Below are 20,100 nucleotides of genomic sequence, written 5' to 3'. Positions count from 1 at the left end.
CATGTATATTCAAATTTTCAGACTCCTTATGAGCCAAAACATCAGCGGACAACTAGTGGAATTATTCCTGGTAAACATAGAATCACTCCTACTCCCCCCCGCATCATCTTTTATGGCAGATACGTGGACGATATTCTGTGCATTGGAGAACCAACACACTTCACCACCTTACAAGCGTCCCTTAACAGTTACAGCAACACACTAAAATTTACCATCGAAACCAAACAGAACAAATCCATCAATTTCTTAAACTTGACATTAATAAGAAAAAACAACAAAATAGCCACAAAAATATACCACAAACCCATGCATATTGGAAACTATCTCCATTTTTACTCATACCATCCATATTCTGTTAAAAAATCGGTCATCCTATTACAATTCATAAATGCTTACAAGTTTTCAACTAACCATAATTATCTCAACACAGAAATAAAAAAACTAACACAGATTTTTAAAAATTGCAACTATCCCACAACTAATAAATTATGCAAACAGGACAGCAAAAAAACCATCAAAACAACCCAACAACCAAAACAAACTTCCTAACACAAAAAAGTTATCAAACTGCCATACATCTAGAACACTTACAAAGCCTACAAATACATTTTCAAACATACTGACTATAAACTGGTATTCACCACAAACTAAAAATTGGCAAATTTTTAAAGGTTCACACCCTTGAACAGAAACATACCCTGCAAATCGAAAAGGCCATCATAATAGATAGACAAGACAATAAAACAATGCTTAGAATATCGGAAACGATAGCCATAAAATGTGACGAGAACTCAATCAACCTCCACTGACCCTACATAATCTCTGAGTGTTGGAAGCTGCACAACACAAAAATTAGGTCACAACTCTGACCAATAGGCAATAACACAAACACTTCAAAGGCAGAAACACCAAGCCAGCGTGACATAGCATCCACTTCCTCCATGAATTCAGACGATGACCCACACGGTCAAAATGGCTCGCACTCTGTCAACCCTCTCCCCGGCACCTTTTTCCCATAAATCCCCTTCCCCTTCCTCTAAAAAACAGTTTTTATTTTCAGCCTCCTTTTTCATCTTTTTCCCACCCTACAAAAAAAAACTCTGCCCACCCTTAAAAATAATATATGTATATATTATATAAAAAAAACCTGGTTTTTTCAAATTAATTCTTCCACATTGCCTAAGCCCCCCCCCCCTTTAAACACCATAACAGCAGAAGTATGCATACCGCAGAAAGAAGACAGGCAACAACATCCAAAAAAAAGGTATATGTGAATTTTCTTCTATTATGCTACATATATTTGTCTCTAACATCTGCAATGCCGTAAGAATTCTTGAGTAAAAAACCAATGACATTAAAAAAAGGGGCACTCCTAAACAAAAGCAGGCAAAATAGCCATAAAAAACTATTTAAACTATTTTAATAGTTAAGCAAGTTTGAGCATGATTAATAGTTGGAAGGGAACTTCCGCCTCAACTTGTGGAATTCTTCTTGTCACATCCTGAACAAAAGTACCACTGGTTGTTTCAGTAGTTTTAGGCATGAACTCAGTTATTAATCGCTGTGTTGATGCTTTAGATAAGTCACGATATAATTCTCTGTATGAAGCCATTAACAACTTAAGCTCACGTGAAAACTTCCCAGCACGTTCTTCATTTGGATCATGTCGAGCAAAATAATTGCGTTAATTACTGGCCAGTTTAAGACCTTTAATTATATCAGCAGTAAAAGTAGGATTATCTTGATCATTATCATTAACTTCTTCGCTTTCAGGAGTCTCAGAAACAATCTCCACTATTTTGTCTTCGCTAAGAGGTTTATCAATTAACAATTCTTCGATATCTGGTGATGTAAGGTTATCGAATCCTTCTCCCCCAATTTCACATGCCAAACTTATTATATTGGGGAATTCTGCAGTATGATTGAAGGGAACAGGAGCATTCTCTTTAACACATGCAGGCCAATAGCTTTCCAGCATGCATGCATTCATAGTTTCTGGTCTCAATTCAGATAACGATAATCGAACCTGATCAATACAATCCATAATTGAAAATTTTTTCCACACATCCATAACTGACAGTGTTTCATCATCATTTAGCTTGTTCAAAATGTACTGAAATGTTCATCTGACGTAATATGTTTTAAAAGTCGTAATTATATCCTGATCTAGAGGTTGTAGCAATGATGTGATATTGGGTGGCAGAAAAAAATTGCACATTTGGGTGTTCTATGGCAGGATGACCGGGTGCATTATCAAGAAACAAAAGCACTTTAAATTGGAGACCCTTGTCATTCAAATAGCATCTAACTTCTGGCACAAAATGTTTGTGGAACCACTCAGTGAAAATATCAATGGTGACCCAAGCTTTTTTGTTGGCCATCCAATGAACTGGCAATTTTTGAAAATCTACGGCTTTCGTTGGCTGTTGTCTTAATGATCGATTTATGAGCAGTGGTTTTAACATCCGATCTCCTAAAGCGTTAGAACAAAATAGGAGTGTTATGCGATCCTTTGCTGCTTTGAACTCACCAACAGTTTTTTGCATTTTTGATACGTAAGTTCTGTTTGGCATTTTTTTTCCAGAAAAGACCAGTTTCATCCATATTCCAAACTTGTTCACGAGTTTAACCTCCATCTTCAATTATTTTAGCAAGTTTTTGTGGAAATGCTTTAGCAGCTGTTTCATCAGCAGAAGCCATTTCACCTTTAATTTTTATATTATGAAAAGCATGTCTTTTAATAAACTTAGCCAGCCAACCATTGCTTGCATGAAATTCATATTTTTTCCTTGATGGAGATGAAGTATCTGGCTGCAATTTTTTAATCTGTTGATAAAATCTCAATGCTAATTGCTTGATGGAATTTCCATCAACTGGCATTCTTTTTTATACATTATCTTCTATATCATCACTAAAGCTTTTTCGGCCTTTTCTAGAACAACATCTTGTGTATGATGATAATTTTGCACTCGATTTTGTACCAGAACATATTGCTTTTCTAATAGCCTCTTCATTTTTCTTTCTAGATCTGACAGTTGATTCACGGACTCCAAAATGCTTACCCACAGCCGTCGCACCTTCCCCAGTTTGAAGACAATCTAAAATTTGAATTTTTATATCCAAGGAAACGGCTTTGCTTTTTTTTTTTTTTTTTTTTATTGGTTATTGGCAACATCATGTGAGAGCTGGAGTAAAATCTTCGGTTAATGAAATGAAAGTCTGAAAATTACATATAGCTTACCATTTATTATTTCTTGGCAAAATTATTAATTTTATAACGTGATTTTTATTTTTATTTCACTTAAAAAATGCAAATGCATGCAAAAAATGCGGTAACTGTCTTGTCTACTCAAACACCAAATTCAACTGCTAAGAACTGCTTTTTTATGTGCAGTCAGTTATCTAATTCGGGGAATTCCAAATAAATATAATTCGTAAGAATTTAGAATTTTCTTAATTGAAATGAGAATGCAATTCTACAAAATTCTCAGAATTTTCTTGAATTATGGATTTTTTCCTAACTTAGACTTTAGGTTGTTTTCATAAAAGCGAATAAAAATCGTGTAAAAAAAATTATTTTTGATATCCCAATTCGCATAAAAAGATGTTTAGGTGTATTTAAAATAAAACAACCTCCCCTCAAAAAAAACCGTTGGCAGATTCCTGCTTTGGAAAAAACAGCATGAGAAAGACTTCCAAGGATCAGAGGTAAATGAAAGAAGATGAAGAGATGTGGGTTGGTAGGTTTGAGTTAGACAGTAATAAATTATGTTCATTCTTACAGTAAAGTGAAGTACTAATGATATAATTTCAGCACAACATTTACTGTGAAGGATGTAAGAAGAGGCATAAGGAAATCGATCATCAAACATGTTTGATTTCCTTATGAATTAAACATGTTCACTACCTCAAGTGTGGGAACAGTATTCCACAATTCCACGGTTAGAGGGATTTGTAACTTGTATAGCATTAGCACCTGTACAAATAAGTAGTTCTTTTAGAGCTGGAGGCGTAAGTCAGCTCAAGAAGAGAATTTTGATATTGTTTGGATATCTGTTAATTATCAAAATAAAGTGAAAGAAAACTTGTAAGAAATAAGACTATTTGGTAACACTGCAGTTCACAAGATTATCCCATTGAGAATACAAGAAATGAGTTGGAGATATTGTTTATAGAAGTTAAAATTTTGAAGTTTGGAGTGTGTCATCTGCAGTGTGAATCGGATTTTTGGTCAACGAGAAAAGATTTTATGAATAGAAATAAGTGAATGGGTGAAAATACAAGCCTGGGATATTGCAACATTGGAGGAAAAATCTGAAGAGAGGAATTCATCCGCCATGATGCAGTGAATGAACAGAGAGGTTAAAAAGCAAACTAGAAGTTGGTAGTTTTGTGAGCAAGCCTCTGCACCAGACCTGATCAAGTCATTTAAGTTTCTTTCCGAGACTTGTCTCCAAAAGTGTGGGTGATGGTTTGAGACAGTTGATGAGCTTACCACTTTGCTTAGTGGAGGCCTGAAATGACTGGAAAATAAAAGTACCATTTATGGTCTGTAGGCAAGGTTTCCCTGATTATCTAACCCTTAACTCAGTTTTAATATGGTATAGATTTCATATTTAAAAAAATTGTAACAATCTGGATAACTAAAATATTAGAGATAATTTCTGACTTGTCAATTTAAATGTCTAGGGCAGTGTTTCTCAAACATCAGATATCTGAGTACCCCTTCTTAATTTTCATTATAATCAAGTATCCCTTATCAAAATAATAATAATAAATAAATAAATAAAGTATATTTCATTGTAAATGTCTATTTTATTTGAATTTATATGTTCATGTAAACAAAAAATATGATTTATTTTTAATAGAACAAAATTTGGAATAGGTTCCTCTTCATTGCCTGTCCGTGAAAATCCAAATTCAAGTAATTCATGTCATACTTACGAAGATTTTCATCTTTTTCCTAGTTGGTTCTCTAGAGATGCCAGACGACACACCCTTATCAATTTCATTTGATCTAGATACAATATCAACATTTTCTTGTTGCTTACAAATACTTGTATTTGCTATATTGCTCTCTTTTGTGCGTTTTATAAATCCAGCCTTTAACAAATGATCCATACTTAAGAATTTGAAAGTTAAAAAAAATTACCATATTTACTCGAATATAACTCGCACTTTTTTCCCAAAGTTAAAGCTAAAAAATCGTGGTGTAAGATATATGCGGGGATTTTCAGAAACTAAGTTTTCAGAAAAAACTGAAAACGGTGTGACTTACCAAGAAGATCCTACTCGCTATCACTACTTTAGCATCGAGAACAGTTTCCTTGTGTGCATCGTCAAAGTCATCTACCCAAATAGCTTCATCTTCTTTCCCATTATTTCAAGCAAAAATTACCAGTAATTTACAAGACTTGAGATACGTAATGAACAATCTTTTACCACAAATTGACTAATGAAAATTAAAGCAGAGCGCAAAACAGACAGCAATGGTAGGCCAGTAGAGATAGAACAGTTATGAAGAAGTGCATATGATTGGTGTGGTATTAACAAAGATTGCACGAACCAAAGACAAGCCAACAGTTGAGTTGAAATGCTAATTCTCTTCAACCGAATTCCATATCTGAAACACATTCACTATATATTTCTTAGTTTTAACATGTTCATGACGGGGGTGGTGTCAAGCAAAACCATATGTTGTACCGGCAACATATGGTTTTGCTCTATACAGCAGTTTCTGTTGGAGGGGGAGATGTGATTCATTAATTAGTGCCATTTTTATCCCAGTTTTATCTAATTGTATTATTTGTTGAAAAATATATTACACAGACTGCAAATGCCTCTGTACCTTATTCAGTGATACAATAAAACTACTGTACTTGTTTTTCAGCATCTTCAGTATAGTGATGCTGTTGTTTACTACAGGGAGCAAGTTACTATCGCCAGGACGTTCATGTCCTGGCGATAGTAACTCACAATTTGAGTAGGAGAATTCATACATAATATATAATTCATGGAGAAATATATACGTTTAAAATAATTATTTTTTTCTTAATAATGATTCCATGTATTAATGATGCATAGCCAAAAATTGCTACGTATTCCCTGAAGACCTTTCGCGTACCCCTGGGGTACGCATACCACAATTTGAGAAACACTGGTCTAGGGCAATGTTTTCCAAAGTGTGGTACATGTATCCCCAGAAGTATGTGAAAGCTCTTTAGGGGATATGAGACACTTTAATTTTAATTACCTTTTTTTAAAATATATATTTATGTATTTATTTTTGATGTTGTATTGTTGCAGATAAGTACAAGTCTATTTTCTAATAATTTTTCATTAACTAAAACATCAAAAGGCGTGTATCGAGTAATTTCTGCTTGTTTCCAATTGCACAATCACATGATTCAAACTGTTTGCATTATTTAAATAGTTCAAACTGTTTGAACTATTTAAATTCAAATAGTTCAAAACTTTCCACTAAATTTTATCTTAAATTTAACTGTGTCTTAAATTGTAGCTATCAGGTATTGTTTCAACTGTTTCATCACCTCTTGTGATGAACACAACTGTTTCATCATCTGTACACGTATAATTGTGTTTGTGTCATAAGTTGTCTTCTTGATGTAGAGTCCCATCTACAACGAAAAATAAATATAGAACTGGATTTCACCAAACCAACTTTTTTTTTAATTTAAGTTTCATAACTTTTCTTTCTGTTGTGTGTGTGTGTGTATTTGACTCATATATCTAAAATGTATTTCATAATTTTAAAAAATGTTGCACATATTTAATTCATTATAACACAAATATTAAAAAATAAATAGCTTTATAATTATTTGTGTTCAAATGAGATATGACTTCTTCCAAATTGCCTTTGCTCTAGAGGGGATATGCCATGTTACTAAAATGTTAAAAGGGCTAATAGTTTGGGGAAACACCTGTCTAGGATGTCTGATAAACTTCTTGGAAATTTCATGTGCTGAATTTTGTGATTATACAAATTATAATTGCACAAGTAACACATGGTTAATGTCATGCGTTTTGCAGTGTAGTATGTAGTATATATATGCTTGATTATCACTGTTAAAAGTACCTTATGATTTCTGGTGAACTTGGAAATCCAGGAAAGAATCACATATTAATAATGTGATTCTTTCCTGGATTTTGGGAGTTTTGAACTTTGTTGCTTTACTAAGCCTAACCACAATTTAAAGATGCAATTTTTAACATCAGCAAAAGAGTAAACAATAATTCTAAATTTTTTGTTTTTTTATAAAGATCAGACATACGTTAAACATACAGTGCACAATATCATAATCATTTTACTTGACTAAAGCACATTCTTTTATTAATTCTTAATCGCTTAATCTGGCACGGGCAAGCAAGTTTATTCTCCCAAAAACTTGGGTTTTTCATCCTGTAAACTCAGGAAAATCGACCATAGAACCCACATTATTTTACAGACAATATATTGTGTTAGGGACTACGAGATGGCGGCATTTGTTAAGTTGTCTCTCTTCGCTGCGTGCCACTTAATTAGCGATAGCCTTTGACCAGCTATCTCTGATTGTGTAACAGTGGAGATTGAACTGCCCACTCAGTCTCCAAAAGTTAAGGCTAAAACGGCCTTGCCTACTCCTTATATGGGAATAAAAAGGCATTAGCTGATTTTTTTTACCTACATAATATATTAAGCAGAAGTAAATCTTTAGCATTTTTAGCAAAAAACATCAAAACTAAAGAAAGAAAAATAATGGACGTTTTATTTATTTAGCATCAATGAGACTTCTGCTGCTGCATCAGTGATGCAACAGCAGAATATGATAAAGGGATACTACAATTTGTAGACTGTGTTATATCAAAACCGCTTTGTATAAGTACCGCGTTATATCAGGTTTATATTTTGTAACCAGTAGAGATATGCATGCGCTACTAGTTTCATCTGTAAGGCTACTCCTATTTGGTGACTTAACACAGTTCATCACTGAGAACAATGATTCACAAGAATATGTAGATGCAAAAGGGATAGTAATGCTGTTGCAAGGGTTTTTAAACATATAAAAGTTTCTGGAATGGTATTCCAAGTCCTCAGTACTTTGTGTTCTGCACTTCTCTCTCTCTCTCTCTCTCTGTTACTCCTGTCTCTAATCACTCCTTTTCAATTACAAGTAACCCTCGTATAACGTGGTACTTATTACAATTAGAGACAGATGGAATAAAAACGGCGCTAACTAATAAACCACATGTCCCCTCTCACAGAAACTATGTTGTATAGACTTAAGCAAAACCATATGTTGCACCGAAACACAGTATCTAACTAAAAACTATTGTCCAATATTTCAATTATGAAATAAGTGTTTGTTTTATCATCATCATCAAATTCCTGCCATGTACCCTCAAGGGGTGTACAGGATATGACAGTACTACATGAAAAAATTACATCATTACTAACTTCCTATCTACAATTTTCCTCCAAATCAGTCTGTTACTTGTCAAGACTCCAACATTATCAGATCTTATATTTCTATCATCTAAGTCACTTTGTACCGTATCAATCCACCTATGTCTTGGTCTTCCTCTGGGTCGTTTTCCTGCCAACCTGGCAGAGAACACTTGTTTTGCTAATCTTTCCTCTCCCATTCTATTTAAGTGACCAGTGTTTGTTTTATTACATTTGAAATTCTCTATGTCATTATGACCGATCACAAAGGCTAACTTAAAATAAAAGACTACCAAAAATTGAAACATGCCATATAATGAATGTGTGAGTTCACCTGCCAAGAAGCCATAAAATTTAACCAAGGGTTGAAACGTTTGTGTGAGTTGAGCCAGTCAGTAATGAGAAGTTCCATCGGAACGATAAACGATAAATTCACTATTAGTTTTGACACATTCACAACACCCTGCTGTGAATGTGTCAAAACTAATAGTGAATGTTGTTATGACAGTTTCAGATGTTATGGAATTCGATTGAAGAGAATTAGCATTTCAACTCAACACTTGTCGGTTGCTTTTGTCTTTGGGTCGCATGATCTTTTGTTAATACCGCACCAATCATATGCACGTCTTTATAGCTGCTGTCTTGTGTAAAACAAAATTCAGCTTATACATATTGTAACAATTAAAAAAAAACTTGAATAATTTATAAGTGTATAAAAGGATATCACCTGCAAATCGTTAACATGCCAGCAAAATTCTCAGACGTTGCCACCTCTGGCACGAGTGCCATAGGTTCGCCATGTAGGGTTTACTGTATACAGTGTTTATTGTTGAAAATTGTCTTCGTTTACTGCCAGGAAAGCGCATTTAAAATCACAAGTGTGTTATTCTCAAGCTGAGCAGTTTATTTTCTGGTGAGTTACATACATATGTAATGCTTTTTTTATGCAAAAGTTTATTTTTATTGTAATGGGCACTAAAACTGCAACGAAAGGGGGAAAAAACCAACATTGAAGAGGAAATTCATTTCTCTTGAAGAAAAAATTAAAATCTTGGATCTGTTGAAAATTGGAGAAAAACCAGGAGTTGTTGCAAAGACTCTGAATTTAAATGAATCAAGAATTCGAACAATCAAACAAAATGAACATAAAATCCGAGAAAGTGTTATTGCTGTGTCAACGGTAAGCGCAAAGTGCATTGGTCATGTTCGCGATATTCTAATAGAAAACATGGTAGAAATCTCTAATGATTTGTATAGAAGATTGCACTCAAAAGAAAATTCCTTTGGATGGACACCTTATTAAGCAAAAAAGCTCTCAAAAGTTTATAAACATTTAAAAGAACTCGATCAAGATTCTTCTGAAGGAATCTCTCAGTATGAATTTTGTGCAAGTAAGGGTTGGTTCGAAAACTTTAAAGCATTTTCTTTGTATAATCTTAAAATTCAGGGAGAATCAGCATCAGCAGACGTTAAAGCTGTCTTGAAATACCCAGCAGAACTTTTAAAAATCATTAAAGAACGTGGTTACAGTGCAGACCAGGTGTTCAATGCGGATGAATCTGGGTTATATTAGAAAAAAATGGCAAAACGCACCTATATTTCGAAAAATGAAAGATCAGCTCCTGGATTCAAAGTTTCTAAAGATAGAATTACTCTACTGTTTTGTAGTAATGCATAAGGTGATTACATGACAGAACCAATGTTTATTAACCGATCCTCAAATCTTCGTGTGATGAAAGGGCTCGACAAGTCCACCCTACCTGTTTATTGGCAGGCCAACAAAAAGGCATTGGTTACAGCTAGCATGTTTGAAAGTTGGTTTTTCAAGTGTTTTGTACCTGATGTAGAAAGTTACACAAAGAAAAAGAATATGGACTTCAAAATTCTACTAATTTTAGATAATGTAACAGGCCACCCAACAAATTTAAGCCATCCGAATATTAAAATAACTTTTTTGCCACCTAATACTACTACACTTATTCAACCATTCGACCAAGGAATAATATCAACATTTAAGTCATATTATATTCGGCAAACATTTCAATTAATTTTGGAAAAAATGGAATCTAATCCAAACATGACACTGCCTCAAATGTGGAAAGAGTTTTCAATATTGAATTGTGTAAAAATTATTTCTCTGTCCATTAAGGAATTACAACCCTCTATGCTGAATGCTTGCTGAAAAATATTGCCTGAAGCCGTTCTGGAACAAAATTTCATATCTCCAGTGGATGCCGAGCTGCATCGTATAATAAACGTCGCACACATTTTTGGTGGAAAAGGCTTTTGCGAAATGGTTGAAAACGAAATTAGTGAATTAATTGATGGAGAAACAGATTTAAATGAGGAGGAACTGGTACAATTAATAGATGGCGGGGAAAGTTCTGCCGAAGATTCTGATTGTAATGAATCCATTAAAGAATTCAGTTTAAAGAAATTAGCAGAAGGATTGGACTTGGCAAGAAAGTTAGGAAGTTATTTTACGGATAACGATCCCTCAATGGAGCACTTGGAAAAATTCACGAGACAACTGGATATTTGTTTAGCTTAATAAAAAATTGCAGCATGGTGGAAAGCAAAGTCTTATTACTAACTTCTTGATGACTAAACCAGCCGAAGTATGCAATGAGAATTATACAAATGATATCCAAGAGATTTCAAGTGGTGACGACCTCCAGCCAAAAGAACATCTATGAAATGTTATTTCTGAAGACAGTGATGACGATTAAGATATGCGCTTTATTTTATTGTGTCTAAAACATTTATGCATTATGTACAATGAAATTTATGTACAATTTGTAATTTTTATAATTTTATACTACGTATTTGTCTCATAGTTTGTTTTCTTAACTTACACGAATTACCTGAATTAAATAAAAATATTGTTTTTGTAGGGTCTGTCATTGTTGTTTATATAATTATAAAAAAAAAAAAAACGATTTTGGAACCTAACCCTACTTTTTCTATTTGATCTGAGTCTCCTATAACGCGATTTATATAATGTATTTCTATGGAACCTAACATCTGCGTTATACGAGGGTTACCTGTATTTCCAAGTCAACTCTGAGGTCAACAAATTTCTGCCTCCAAATTGAGTTACTTTGAAAATCAGTCAACTGCATTTCAAAATCATCCATATTTATCTACAAAAACATCTGCAAGTTTAATTTGGCTAGTTTTATAGTGTCTGAAAACTTGATGAATTTTGCAGTCTCTTCTAATTTTCTGAACTTAACAAATCTGAGAGAACTGCTTAGCAGTTGACAAAATGACGTTTAAAAATAGCTTTCAAAGACATTGATGGTGTGTTTTGTCATCCTTTTGGAGATCATTGATGTATTTCTTTAAGTTTGGAAAATATCTAAATCTCTCACTGTCTATATCCTTCATATAAAATTGCACTGCCTCATGAATAGGAGGAAGAGGAGGGGAATATGATCGAGACATATAAACTGGTCAGGGGTTGTTATCAGGTAGACATGGAAGAGATTTTTCATAGAAGTGGAGAAGGAAGTAGAACAAGAGGCCATTGCTGGAGGCTGTATAAGGAGGGCGTGAGCAAAGGAGTGAGAAGCAGGTTCTTTGCATGGAGGATGGTTGGTGAGTGGAATGCATTGCCTGAGTGTGTTGTGGATGTGGACACATTGAATCAGTTTAAGACTCCATTGGATGAGCATTGTATGCAATAGTGAGTACCTCCCACAATGAGTCTCTGACTCCATGGAGGTCAGGTGTTGATAATAATAATAATTCTTAAGTCTCATTAATTCCTTACTCATACAAATCTTTTTATAAGCTATCTGCTGGCCGCTATAAACGTATTGAATGATATTGTACCGCACTGTTAACAAAGACACTGCTTCAGGCTAGAGCCAATCCCTTTGTTATAATTCTGGTACTAACCCCATTTCTAATTTTGGAAAAATTTATTTGTTAATGCTGCGCCATTCAAAATTATTAGACTAGAGAAGCTTCGTCGTCTGGGAGAAAACACTCAGAATAGCACAGTATTCAATATTCATAGAATTACTATTCCAAATTTCACCAAAACTTATGTGTCTCAATTTTACTGCAGTCGTGGCTATCCCCAAAATTTTTATTCTCACAGGTTCTACTTTATGAGTGGTGTATTGAGAACATAAATCAGGCAAGTTAATAGGTTCACAAGAAAGGATTTATTCATTAAAAAATACGGTACAATTACTACCAATTATTTAACTAATTCAATCATGCAAATGTAACCCGGGCAATTCTTAATCTTTCTCAACATGAATCAATATCTAATACTAAACACATTATGAATTTCTTCCAATTACTTAACATTCTTGGGTAATCATTTACCAAATCTTGGTCTCAGGAACTAACTGACTATAACAAAACTATACAGGGTGTTTCAAAAAGAATGACCCGATTTCAAATAATTATAATTAATAATGAAAATGTGGTACAGTTACAAAATAAATTACCAAGTATGAAGTAAGGCCTAAAGTTTCACTCACCACAATTACAAATGCTCAATGTGCCCTCCATCTGTTGCACGGACAACATCAAGCTGATAGCTGAATACATCCCGAATGCCTCTGAGAGTGTCTTCTATCACAGAATTTACTGCAGCCGTGATTTTGGTTCTGAGCTCATCCAAGTCGGTGGGTAATGGAGGAACATAAACACAGTCTTTTACATATCCCCATAAAAAGAAGTCACAAGGTGTGATGTCTGGAGATCTCGGAGGCCAAGAGTGTAGTGCCAAGTCGTGGGGTTCCCGTGTGTCCAATCCAATGCTGAGACAATGTTTCATTTAGAAACCATTAAACTTGGAGGTTTCGATGTGGTGGTGCTGAAAAATGTAATCTTCAGATTCTTCATTCAGCTGTGGAAGTAGCCATTCCTGCAGCATTTTAAAATAGGAGTTTCCCGTAACAGTGTTTTCCTCAAAAAAGAAAGGGCCATAAACCTTTCTAACAGAAACTATGCAAAAAACATTGTAAGTTTTGGTTAATCACATTCATGTTGTACAATTTCATGTGGATTCTCAAGTCCCCATATGCGAACATTGTGGCATAAAACTTGATCGATTAGATGAAAAGTTGCTTCATCCTAAAAATCAACCTTTGTAGGAAGGTGTCGTCCTTCATGTCCTCTAACAGATTAGCACAAAATTTTTTTTTTTTTTTTTGTCACCTACATGAAGACACAGATTACAACTTTCACCAGTTGTAATCTGTATGGCTTCATAAGCAAACGTCGTTGTAACACACGCCAAACAGTCACATGTGGGATGGTTGCGCAGGCTTCGCTGAAAAGCCTCTTGAATTCGTTGCACATTCCCCTCTAAGGTGCGTGGTCGTCCAGGACTCTTTCCCTTACATAAACATCCTGTTTCTTGAAATTGTCGATACCAACGACGAATGTTTTTGTCCAGTGGTGAATCAATTCTGTAACGTCGTCTAAATGCACGCTGCCCTGTAATCACGGACTCAGGCTTGCTAAATTTGAGAACACAAAATGCCTTCTGTTGACTAGACGCCATCTTCTCATTAACTAAGCATAGTGGCTATTTGGGTGCTAGTAGTGGCATCTAGCAGTCGTCATATCAAACTCTGGGCCAAGGCTGCTCACATGGTACAAGTCACATTCATTTCTGGTTCGTGGTTGCAGAGATATACAATTTTCATATCTGGACATTCTTTTTGAAACACCCTGTATATTCAATCACAACACTTTGCAAGTCCTCATATACAGAGCTATAACATTCTATATGTGGATCAGATGCTAAATGAATGCTAAAATTTCGGGAACGAAAGTCCAATAACTCATCAGTTCCTGTCTTCGTTACAATCTAACATTCCTGTATATACAAAAGATTTAAAAAGTTCTTACATTACTGAGGCATTAGGATCACTCTGGCTTTCTCTTTCGATCATCTGCTCTATTCTTATGGCGCATTTCTTCCTCCGGTTTACTGCTTTCAGAAAGGACTGGCTAGCAAATACGTTCACAATTCACTTCCTTCGATGTAGGCGAAGCTGGTCTGCATATCATCTTGGTCTACGCTGATTATACCGCTGCGCCTAGGCCTATGCTCGTGCTGGATCTCTGTCTGACCGCATAGCTGCCTATGGACATCGTCATTCTCGACCGCACTCGAACTTCCTTCTCCGGGAACGACAGGAACAAGATGGAAAAAGAGCGCTGAATTGGCATTGCCAAGCTCTATATATTCACTGCTGTGATATTCTCCCTACTACGTCATTGTCTTTACCCGGCACCTAACTCTTCTGCACTCTGTGCCGTCGCTACTCCTTGCATGTCCACTGGAAACTCCCGCACGCCTTTTAGACTTAGTGTGCATGACTGCCTCCAGACATGTTTTTAATCCACTTATCTCTTCTGTAACTTTGATCTAAACTTTGTCATAGTAACATTTTTTCACCTATTTTCAACTTCTGTTGTGTTCACAAAGGCACTTAACAATATATTACATAAGGAAATTTTTAAATCATGGATTTTATTTTTATTTTACAATCAATTTCACCTTTACCAATATACAAGTAATTCTCCGAAAATCTTGATACTTGTAAAATCTGAATGAAATGTACTACAATAAATATCTCCTTCATTCAAGATTTAACAATACAACATCAGTGATGTTCTAATCAGTATTTAAAATAAGAACTGAGGCTTATACAAATTATGCCTTGAGTAATTAATGACTCTAGTCCAAGAATACTAAAGTTTAAATTAGGGATGTGGTGAATATTCAGTTTTGCTTCGGCATTTGGTTGATTGAACATTTCAGATATTTGGTTCAGCCAAATCAATAGAAAGATTCTTTATTTGACTGGTCAAAGCAGGAAAATTCCTGTTACATATGTTACAAATGCAACCAGGTAGAAAAAGCCTTCCCTTATCTTTTGTGACCATTCAAATAGAAGGTTTCAAGGCTAACGAGTAAACTTATTCTTCAGTACAATTTCTCAGAAAATTTCTTTCGGCTAACTTCTTTCTTTCTTAATCTTTCCCTCTTTTACCTTTATGGTGTCGAGGGTTTTTATTCTTTATAACCATGACCCTTATACGAGGATAAGGTGGTTGGCTCTATGCCTCCCATTGTATCCAATGTTTGTAGAAGCGTTATGTTCTCAAGGGCAGTTTGCCTGCTTGCAGAAGGAAAAACCCTAGGTAAACTGGGGAGAAAAACCCTGTAGTCCATGCCCAAGACTGGCTAAGTCTGAGAAAGATCCTAAGCTCCTCACATCAGCGACAGGAATCGAACCCAGGACACTACTTTCCCAGGCATATGGTTGCGAAGCGCATAGCCACTCAGCCAACTGCGTGGACTTGGCACTAACTACCAGCTTATTCCTCGAAAGTTTTTTTTCAGAAGTTGGAAATATTTATGAAGAAATCAGGCATGTGCTACTACAAAAAAGTGCTGAAAAATTCATCTTTCAGCATTTTTGGTTAATTTAATAAATCGTTTTGATTATTAATAATCCATAATTATTCTCTGTATTTCACAATTTAAAATAAGTTCCATTAATATTTTTTGTTACCTAAAGAAATAAGTACAACATTTTGTTCTGATTTTTATGCTGCTGTTTTTTAAATACGTTGTTCTCTGTGAAAATTAAATGATTTTTTTTTAATATCGAAATGGAAGATATTATGGATCCATCTCTATTTTATAACCAAATGTAGAGAAAAAGTGAAGTTTTGAAAAGTTACCAGTCAGCTTATGAGAACAAGACTGGAATCAGAGTTGCCATGGCTGCACTATTTGAACACGAACTCTACCCACAACTCATATATTTGCATTTTATTAATCCATTAAATAAGTTCACTAGCTTGAAACACCAGACTTCAAATTGATGAAATTCAAAAAAATTACAAGTGGAAGTAAAGAAAAGAGCTCATTTAACACAGTAACTATGCTGTGTCATATGTCATCATCATCATCAAATTCCTGACATGTACCCTCAAGGGGTATGCAGGATATGATTGTACTACATGAAAAACTCACATCATTACTAACTTCCTAACTACAACTTTCCTCCAAATCAGTCTGTTACTTGTCAAGACTCCAACATTATCAGATCTTATATTTCTGTCTTCTAAGGCACTTTTTACTGTATTAATCCACCTATGTCTTAGTCTTCCTCTGGGTCTTTTTCCTGCCAACCTGGCAGAAAACACTTCTTTTGCTGATCTTTCTGTTCAAGTATCCATACCATCTGAGATTAGCTCTGCTAACATAATCTCGGATGCTAACAATGTCAAGTTCTATCCTAATATCCTCAATTTTAATATGATATTACCATTGATGACATCTGTTCACAACCCTAATCTTTCTCAGGACTCTCATATCTGCTGTCTCTAGTCTTTGGTCCAGTGTTTTATTTCTAACCAAGCTCTGAGATCCATAAGTTAAAATTGGTTTGAACACTATCTTGTATACAGCTAATTAATTTAGTGTTTTGATTAATTTCTCTGTTATTCCATATAAATTTATTCAGTTGGCTTCCAACCATACCAACTTTGTTGATATTCTGTTGTCTATTTCCATATTTAATTTACCATCTTCACTAAAAATTGTGCCTAAATAGCTGAAATGTTTTGCTTGTTTTATAGCCTCTTCATTCACAACACAGTTGATATTTTTAATGTTTCTGCCTATTTTCATTGTCTTTATCTTGTTATTGCTGATTTTCATACAAATTTATTACAACAGTTATTTCATTTAGTCAGGCTTGCAGATTTCTTTAGAAGTATAACATCTCCGCATAAAGCAAAGCGCTGACATTAACATCTCCAATTTTGATATCAAGTTTAATACCACTTTACTTTCATAATGTACATCCTTGTCTGACACCAGATTTAACATTAAACCATCTTCCTGTACTTCCTTCAATTCTAACTATTGACTTACAACTCAAGACTAAGTATTGTTTGATTATAATGCTCATTGACACTATATAATTGTAGCATTTTGAATAGCTTCTTTCTGAACTATGCAGTGTAGGCACTGTAAGACTTTTATACCTCCATACTTGAGCATTTCTGGTCAAATATCATCTACACTAGCTGCCTTTCCACATTTCAGGCTTTTGATGGCTTTTTATCTGTACTTCAAGTATGGATATATATTCCTGAATGCATGCCTGGTCAATGTTTTTTTATCACTGTGCTGTCACTGATTATTTCATTTAGTGGTTTTTTGAAATAATTACTTCTTATATCAAGGATATCTTTTTCTTCAGTTTTTCATGTCACCTTTCTCATCTCTAATTCCTTTTACAGCACTCTTTCCTCCATTACTGAGCTTCTTCAACACCTCCAGAATATCTTGCTGCCTTGTAAATATTTATTTTCTGTATTCTTACCAAAGTTTTCCCATGACTTTCGTTTATCTAGTTTTACACAGTGTTTAGTTTTTAGCTTTCCTACATTGGTCTCTGCATTCTCTAAGAGCACAAGCACTTATTTGCCAGGAACTGTTGATATGCTTTCTTCTTTTCCTTTACTTTCTTCAACTTCCTGTATCCACCATGAAGTTCTGATTTTTCTATCCTTGCAGACAACCTCACCACATGCCTCTCTGGTTAAATCAAATATTTTTTCAGGGTTTGCCACGCAATCTCCAAGGTTTGGTTCCTGTTCTCAAACTCTTTCATTTTTTCTTGAATAATGTATGTGTATTTTATTGTACAGTTTGCATCTGATTCACTTTAAAACTTTCTTACATGTTTTTGTTTTCAATCTGAAATTCAATTTTATCCTGCCTAAGACTAAATAGTGATCACTTCCAATTTCAAATCCGCAGTACACTCTAGTGTCCTGCACCAGGTTGAATATATCACTATCAACAATAACATAATCAATGAAACTTTTCTTATTCCTTGCCTCCTCTCCAAGTGAATTTATTATTATTAAACAAGACCTCATGGAGTCAAAGATGCACATTTTTATGTTAGAACATTATGTTAATAATAGCCTGTCCATGTCCTGAGCAAAAATCCGACAGGTATTTGCCATTATTATTAGCTTTGCTCTTTTCTCCAAATTTTTCCAAAATATTTTTGTATGTCTGACAATCATTTCCTACTCTGCTATTTAGATACCCAACAAGGACCAACTTTTCCTTTTTCATTGTGTCAGTTGCTTTTTCTAAAGCCTCAAAAAAATTCCCCCACTTCTACCTTAATAAAACCTTCTATGGGACCATAGGTGCAAATAAGTCTCATTGTCCAGTTTTCCTGTTTTGATATTTGCCCATATCACTCTAGTTGATAATGCCTGCCATTCAAGATCAGTCTCGTATTTAGTGTTGAATACTATGGCTACTCCTTCTTTTCCTTGATTATCGTTGCCTTGAATATAACATTTTATATTTATTGCTCAGAAAGATTTCACCAGTTTTTTTTTGTTTTGTTTCAGTCCCTTTATTTTGTTGATAGTACCAATCTTGAACTCTGGTGATGTTGAGTTAGGGTGTGTTTTGGGATTTGTTCCAGTAGCTGACTTTTCACTGTTTGCCCTTGTTCCTTGGCAAAAATAACAGGGACCTTGTTTAATTGGACGATGCCCAGCATGCATGAAATTCTGTATATTGTCGTCATCATCATTATCAGCCATTGTCGATCCACTGCTGGATGAAGGCCTTTCCAAGATTACTCCAAAACTGGCTGTCCATTGCTCTCCTTTCCCATGTCACTCCTGCAAATCTGATGATATCATCAATCCACTGATTTAGGTTGTTTTTCCTCTCATGAAATCCAATTCAGTACTTCTTTTGTCCATCGTTGATCTTGTCTTCGAGCAATATGTCCAGCCCATTGCCACTTCAGATGTTTCACTGTTCTTATGATGTCGGAGACTTTGGTTTGATTTCTTATCCACCTATTCCTTTTGTGATCCAGTCTTGTGATACCAAGCATACTTCTTTCCATACCAAATTGTGTTGTTCTTAATTTTTGAATTTCCTTTGCATTCAATGTCCATGTTTCACAGCTCGTATGTCAGTATAGTAAGAATACATTGGTAAAAACTTTTCTCTTCAGGCATAATGGTAGCTGGCTTTTGAATATTGAATGCAATTTTCCAAAAGGTGCGTGATGCTTTCCACCCAAGCATCATGCGCCTTTTAATTTCATCCATGATATTTTGTTCCATTGTTATCTGTTGTCCTAAGTATATATAATGAATCTACTTGTTTAATTTCCTCATCATTGATTTTTATTCTTTCTGGTTGGATATGACTATTGAACATAACTTGGGTCTTCTTTAGGTTTATCTTTAGGCCAGCTGTTTTACTAGCAATTTGGAGTTCATGGATACAAGTGTGTAATTCATGTGCAGTTGAAGTAAAGATAACTATGTCATCTGCAAAGCATAAATGGCTTAAATATCTTCCATTTATCTTCAGACCTTTCCCTTCGCAATCAAGAAGTTTGAATATTTCTTCTAGGCACGCTGTGAATAATTTTGGAGATATTGTATCACCCTGTCTTATACCTCTCTGTATTTCCACAGTAGAGATATTTCCATTGAAATTAATTGCTGCTGTGGCATTAATGTATGATGATTTGATGGTCCTGATGTATGACTCCTCCACTTGTTGGTTTCGTAATGCTTTAAGTATTGCCCAAGTTTTAAGT

General features: G+C 34.8%; 1 protein-coding gene across 1 annotated transcript in view; it reads left to right on the top strand.

Annotated features, from left to right (window-relative positions):
* Positions 1–20,100, top strand: part of mRpL18 (mitochondrial ribosomal protein L18) — a 77,935-nt gene that overhangs the window by 12,476 nt on the left and 45,359 nt on the right. The gene's annotated exons all lie outside the window — the stretch shown is intronic.

This window comes from Typopeltis vanoorti, chromosome 20 (genome assembly GCF_054136105.1).
Source record: "Typopeltis vanoorti isolate ZY-2024b chromosome 20, IOZ_Tvanoo_1.0, whole genome shotgun sequence".
Lineage (NCBI taxonomy): Eukaryota > Metazoa > Arthropoda > Arachnida > Uropygi > Thelyphonidae > Typopeltis > Typopeltis vanoorti.
The sequence above is the reverse complement of the archived record's forward strand: the minus strand, read 5'-3'. Positions and strand labels throughout refer to the sequence as shown.